The 6,374-nt window shown below is 33.7% G+C and overlaps 1 pseudogene; it reads left to right on the top strand.

Annotated features, from left to right (window-relative positions):
- Nucleotides 1–438: 438 nt before the first annotated feature.
- LOC131850238 (uncharacterized) lies at nucleotides 439–5,530 on the top strand (annotated as a pseudogene).
- The last annotated feature ends 844 nt before the right edge of the window (nucleotides 5,531–6,374 follow it).

The following is a 6,374-nucleotide window of genomic DNA, read 5'->3' as shown; positions in this document are numbered from 1 at the left end:
GGTGTCACGTAGGCGTTGTCGAACCAAACGAAACCTTTATATGGGTATCCTTCTAGAAAAATCCCATACTATAATCTCTATAGAAAACCTCGACACATAGTTCAATCCATGTGGATTCTGTATTTGATATGCTGTATGTGATTCTGTATGTGATATGCTATGGGGGAGGAGATTGTTAGTAATGTGAATAGTGACTCTATTACTAACAATTTATAATACCAATATAATACGTTACGTAGAATAAAACAAAGTCGCCGTCGCTGTCTGTTTGTTTATATCTTTTATATATTATGCAACGGATTTTAATGTAGTTTTCAGCAATAGATAAAGTTAGTCAAAAGGAAGGATTTTTTTCTTATGTATGATAATGGGATGCTGTACCCGCCTGCGCTAACGGCTAACTTTGGCGGAGCACCAGTAGATGATGATAAAATGAACATGAGGTCAGGTTAGTAGACCTATCGTGGCAAATTGACAAGGAATTTATCATGATACATGATATCCAGGGGGAACCGTGTAGAGGTCAACCTGATAAGGTACATTGCTAGCAATGGCGTAATTAGTCCAGTAATGTGGACTAATAACCCCATTCATACAACCCCCTTACCCCCTATAGGAAGGTTTATATGTATAATATACGCCAGTTAACAACAATACGAGAAATTAAAAAAAAAATCAAAATATCTTTATTCATGTAAGTCTATTACAACAATCCGAGAAATTAAAAAAAAAAGTCAAAATAATTGTATTCATGTAAGTCTCTTACAACAATCCGAGAAATTAAAAAAAAAAGTCAAAATTACTTTATTCATGTAAGTCTATTACAACAATCCGAGAAATTAAAAAAAAAAGTCAAAATAACTTTATTCATGTAAGTCTATTACAACAATCCGAGAAATTAAAAAAAGGTCAAAATAACTTTATTCATGTAAGTCTATTACAGACACTTATGATATGTCAACTCTACCGTCAGTTCGGAATGATTTTGAGATGAGAAGAACTGACAAGAAACTCAGCTCGTATTCAAATTAATGTTGTACATGTTTACAATAATACAGATTAATTTTTAAATTTAAACTTGGGAGAATAGAGTAACCACCAGCATATTTAAAGATTTTATGTATCCGTGCGAAGCCGGGAGGGGCGCTAGTATGTTATAATGATAAAAGATAATGTAATACCGCCTTAATCTATTTTACCAGACAGCCGGATGTAGTATTAACAAAAATTTCAATATAAAATTAAGATGTTAATAATTTAGCTACAAGTTTCTAAATTATTGGATTATTATCTGCTTATCCAACTTTGCAGATTAACATAATCCGTACACAGTTTGGAATTGATTGTAAGAAATATTGACTGATATTTTATTAATATTACTAGCTGACACCCCGAACTCCGTTTCGCCACAAAATTAAATACGTCAAAGATTTTGAAGTTTAGTTACGCAATAAATTTCTGAACGCACCCTGTTTGACAGGTATCAGTAGTTTGTATGGGAAAATCAAATTGTTGTTATTACTATTTTACATGCAATTTCTTCGTATTTTATCACCGTTTAAACCTTGCCTGGACTTCCACGAATAGTTCAAGACCAAAATTAGCCAAATCGTTTCAGCCGTTCTCGAGTTTTAGCGAGACTAACGAACAGCAATTCATTTTTATATATGTATATAGATAAACGCGAAAGTTTGTGCGGATGGATGGATGTTTGTTACTCTTTCACGCAAAATCTACAGAATAATTTGATGAAACTTTACTGTAATATAGCTTATACATCAAAATAACATATAGGCTATTTTCAAGCGGGTAAACCGCGGGCACAACTAGTATGTCATAGTTTGCTGTAATAGGGGTTAAAGTATGAAATTGCCGTTGTGTAGTAATAGATACTTTGAATTGACATAAAACCTTCGTGATTTTTTTGGATGACAATGGAATGGTGTACCCGCCCGCTCCAAGGGTATACGCTGTCGGAACACCAGTGGAGGATAAGATAAGCACGAGGTCAGGTAAGTTAGCCCAACCTGTTTTTTTTATGGATGATAATGGAATGGTGCACTCGCCTGCGCTAACGGTTTACGCTGGCGGGGCACCAGTGGAGGATGATAAGATGTGCATGAGGTCAGGTCAGTTAGCCCATCGTGACAAATTCACCAGGAATTTATCTGAATGGATTCTAAGGAGAACCGTGTGGAGATCAATCTGACGTGGTACATTGCTAGCAATGGGGTCAACAGTCCAAATTACTAATCATCCCCTTCCATCTTACACTGTTTATTGTAGACTAGCTGTACTCGCGACTTCGTCCGCGTGGAATTTAACTTTATTTTTCTAAAATAAAAGTAGCCAAAGTTACTCATTATTACATCAGCTACCTGCTAAAAAAAGACCCGTCAAAATCGATCCAGCCATTTCAGATATTAGCCGGAACAAACAAACAGACAGACACACAAAAATTGTAAAAATGTTATTTTGGTGTATTTATATTTATATTAAAGTTTTGGTCTGTATAAAAATATTGTTCAATATTATTGTGTGGCGAATAATAAGTGATAATTATTACGCAATTTGATTCGCGACATTCTGCCGGCTGTACTGTTTGTTGATTGCGCAATATTTTTAGTCCAATCATCACAACCTACCCGGTCGCGTGTGCACAAAATGGCGAATACCATAAACACACTCAAAACCAAGGAAAGAGAATTCATTATCGATTGCATCCACTTGTACCGCGATTTGCCGGCTTTATGGAACACGTGCAGCCTACGATTTACTATTGACTAAATACAAAGAACTGTATCCTGACTCAACCAAAGAGGATGTGAAAAGGAAATTCAATATTCTAAGGACGAACTATCGAAAGGAATTGAAGAGATACAATGAATCGAAAAATTTTGGTAATACCAATACAAATTATATACCATCGCTGTGGTATTTCGAGGAAATGAGTTTTTTAAATGACCAAGACGTTTCGTTGGACGCAATAGCGGCTGATACTCGAGTTTTTAAAGCAAATAGCGAGGTCGAAGGAACTTGTAGTGTAAGTTTATATTTCTTTTCTTTTTCTCAATGTGACGGTTTTGACGAAATGTCATTCTCGATGGTCAAGCGAGTTAGCACAGCGCCTTATTCCTTCCGGTGGTCGTAGGTATTTTTTTTTCATGGATTATGCCGCCACGAGTAGATTTTCTTTTAAACGTAAACTGTGGGACTACTATCTAAATGCGTAAGTTTGTTTTTTTTTTCCTCTCGTTTCTCTTTACCTTATATTTTTCTTTTTACTCTCTGTGGTTTTACTGTCAGATTGTTTGGTATGTATTCATATAGTTGTGTATGTATTTGTATATCATATTATATATTCCTTTATGCATATGTATGTATGTATATATATTATGATAAATGTAGTAGTATAAATATTATTATATCACTTTTTATGCCTTAATTTTTTTTGTTATGATTATTTTTGCACCGTGAACAATTTTTCTCTGTACTACCTATGGTTGATTGGTACAAAATACCGCATGGTGTTAAGTCCGCCAAAAGTGTGTGCATTAAAGTTATATAAATAAAAAAAAAAGTCCCGTCAAAATCGGTCCAGCCATTTCAGAGATTAGCCGGAACAAATAGACAGACAGACAAAAATTGTGAAAAATGTTATTTTGGTGTATGTACCATATTTATATTCATATGCATTTAGAAAAAATCGATTATTTCAATATTACAAACAGACACTCCAATTTTATTTATATATATAGATGTGTATACTAGCTGTGCCTATATGTTATTCTGATGTAATAGCTTAATATAACCGTAAAGTTTCATCAAAATCCGTTTAGTAGTTTGCGTGAAAGAGTAAGAAACATCCATCCATACTCACAAACTTTCGCGTTTATAATATTAATATTAAGATTTAAAAAAAAATGTTAAAGTATTTCTATCAGTGATTGTGTATCAATAATACAAGCTCTGCTTAGATTGGTCCTACATGGCGCTGTGTGAGTCAAGTGTCCGTATTCTATGTTCCAAGACCACAACCTATACGCAATAGAAATAGAAATAATCGTTATACAACTAAACTTAATACAAGCACTTTTCACACGGAACGCAGAGTTATCACAAGAAGAACGAAAATTAAACTTGCGTGGTGCTCTTTTAGATAAATGTAGTTCAGAATTACATATCTGTATCTGTACCTATCTGTGAGTCTGCATGAGCTTTATGTATTACAATTATAGTTATACTCAAAGTAAACTAGCTGTACCTGCGACTTCGTTTGCGTGGAATAGTTACCTTGAATAGCATAAAATATTTAATAATCTAACCAAAAAAGTCAAAGAAAAAAGTTTTATCGTTCTAGGTTCAAAAATGACAAATATCCAAGAATATAACCATTTTAAAACATTTTCGCATTAAAAATGTTCTTTCTCAGGGTCTAGACTATCTGTGTACTAAATTGCATTTAAATCGGTTCAGTAACTTTGACGTGAAAGTAAGACAGACAGAGTTACTTTCGCAGTTATAAGTTTAGTAAGGATTGTGTTTCGGGTTGAATGAGGCGTGACACCTTAGTCCTTAGAAATGGCAACCCATACGTGTGTGTTGATTCCATTACGTCCATTCAAAGTGCTGTTCATGTATATACTGGTGACAAACACTTAGCATCAGGTGGGTCTTCAGTGTGTTTGCTATACCAGTTGGGTTTACAAAAAAATATTCAAATCTGCCGTTAACAACAATTCTAGCTGCTGTACTGTCTGGTTGTATGGGCTTAGACTCTTTGCCTTTCCTATAAAATAGATAAATAAAACAAAAAAATAATACAAAACGCTGTTCTTTTACAATCAAATAAAAAAACAAGAAGGATTAATCTAAATTACCAAAATAAATTTAGATTAAAAAAAAGGAAGGAAGATTTCAAATTTGTTACTTTTTCTTTTTTCCAGGAAAATAGTCGGCGAGTCCCATCAATAATAAATAAACATTCCACTAAAAAGTTAAGAATAGACGAACCATTTGCGAATTTTGCACATGAATGCTTAAATGGCGGGAAACTTATAAATTCAACTTGTGAGAGAGGAAATAACGAGAAAGATGAATATTATCATTGGGCAATGGCGTGTGCTGCGGATCTTCGTAAAATGGAAACCACACAACGACTTTATGCAAAGAAAGCTATCGCTGACGTCATAATGGAGGGACAGCTGGGGTTATTACACCGTCATTCTGTTAAACTAAATGAAACTACAGCCAGTACTATGCTAGAGGACAGATTGCTAAAATAATCTAAGTGGGCTTGCATCCCCACGTAATTTTACTCAGATACTCCTGAGACCACCACTAATCTCTCTCTTGTTAGACCTAAAATTTTTTTTTATTTTTATTTATTCATTTATTTTAGGCAACTAGGCCCATATTATAAATACCTTATAGACTAACATACATATAATATTTAAAAACCAATACAACGATATTGTCTATGTGATCACGGCACTGAAGACGGCAATCTGCCACGGTAGCGCCGATACACCACACCAGTAGTCCTCGTTCATGAAGGTGGGCAGTGGACAATGAGAGTCACTGGCAGTTTTTATATTCCTTTAATCATATTTAAAACTAGCTTTTGCCTGCGGCTTCCCTCGCACTAATTTATCCACTTAGGGATGGAATTTATCAAAATCCTTTCTTAGAGAATGCCTACATCATAGTAGCTTTATGCAAAGTATCAGCTGTATCGGTTTAAAATTAACAAAGTTCCATACAAACTTTCATCCCCTATTGGGGGTAGAATTAATCAAAATCCTTTCTTAGCGGATGCTTACGTCATAACACCTGCCTGCATGCCAAATTTCAGCCCGATCCGTCCAGTGGTTTGGGCTGTGCGTTGATAGATCACTATGTCAGTCACCTTTGAGTTACATATATTTAAGATATGAGAGTACTTTTTATACAATTGCTTTATTATTACTTCTGTCACTGCGCCTTTCAATAATAAACGTCTCTACGAGCATCTATATTATTTTCATTCATTATACTGTCAATAAAGTGATAGTTGCTAAAATAAAGAGAAAACATATTAAAAAAGAAAATATGTATTTTATTATTTGTATTTTGTGTAATATATAATATTTATATAGAGAAATATATGTATATATATAGGTACATATATGGCCTATATTTATTATTGTTGTGTATTTTATTATAATAATAATAAAACATTATATAATTTATTCAATATTAAATTATTAATTTCAAATTTTGGACATTTCAACATTATATTTATAGTTGCCTAGTGCGCTCACTACTAGCTATGCCGCGCAAGTGCATTAAGAATATAATATATATATACATACTTTAGCTACATATAAATTATA

Source organism: Achroia grisella, unplaced genomic scaffold (assembly GCF_030625045.1).
Source record: "Achroia grisella isolate CSIRO2021 unplaced genomic scaffold, CSIRO_AGI_Agris_v1 utg719, whole genome shotgun sequence".
Lineage (NCBI taxonomy): Eukaryota > Metazoa > Arthropoda > Insecta > Lepidoptera > Pyralidae > Achroia > Achroia grisella.
This window is presented reverse-complemented; position numbering and strand designations above follow the sequence as displayed.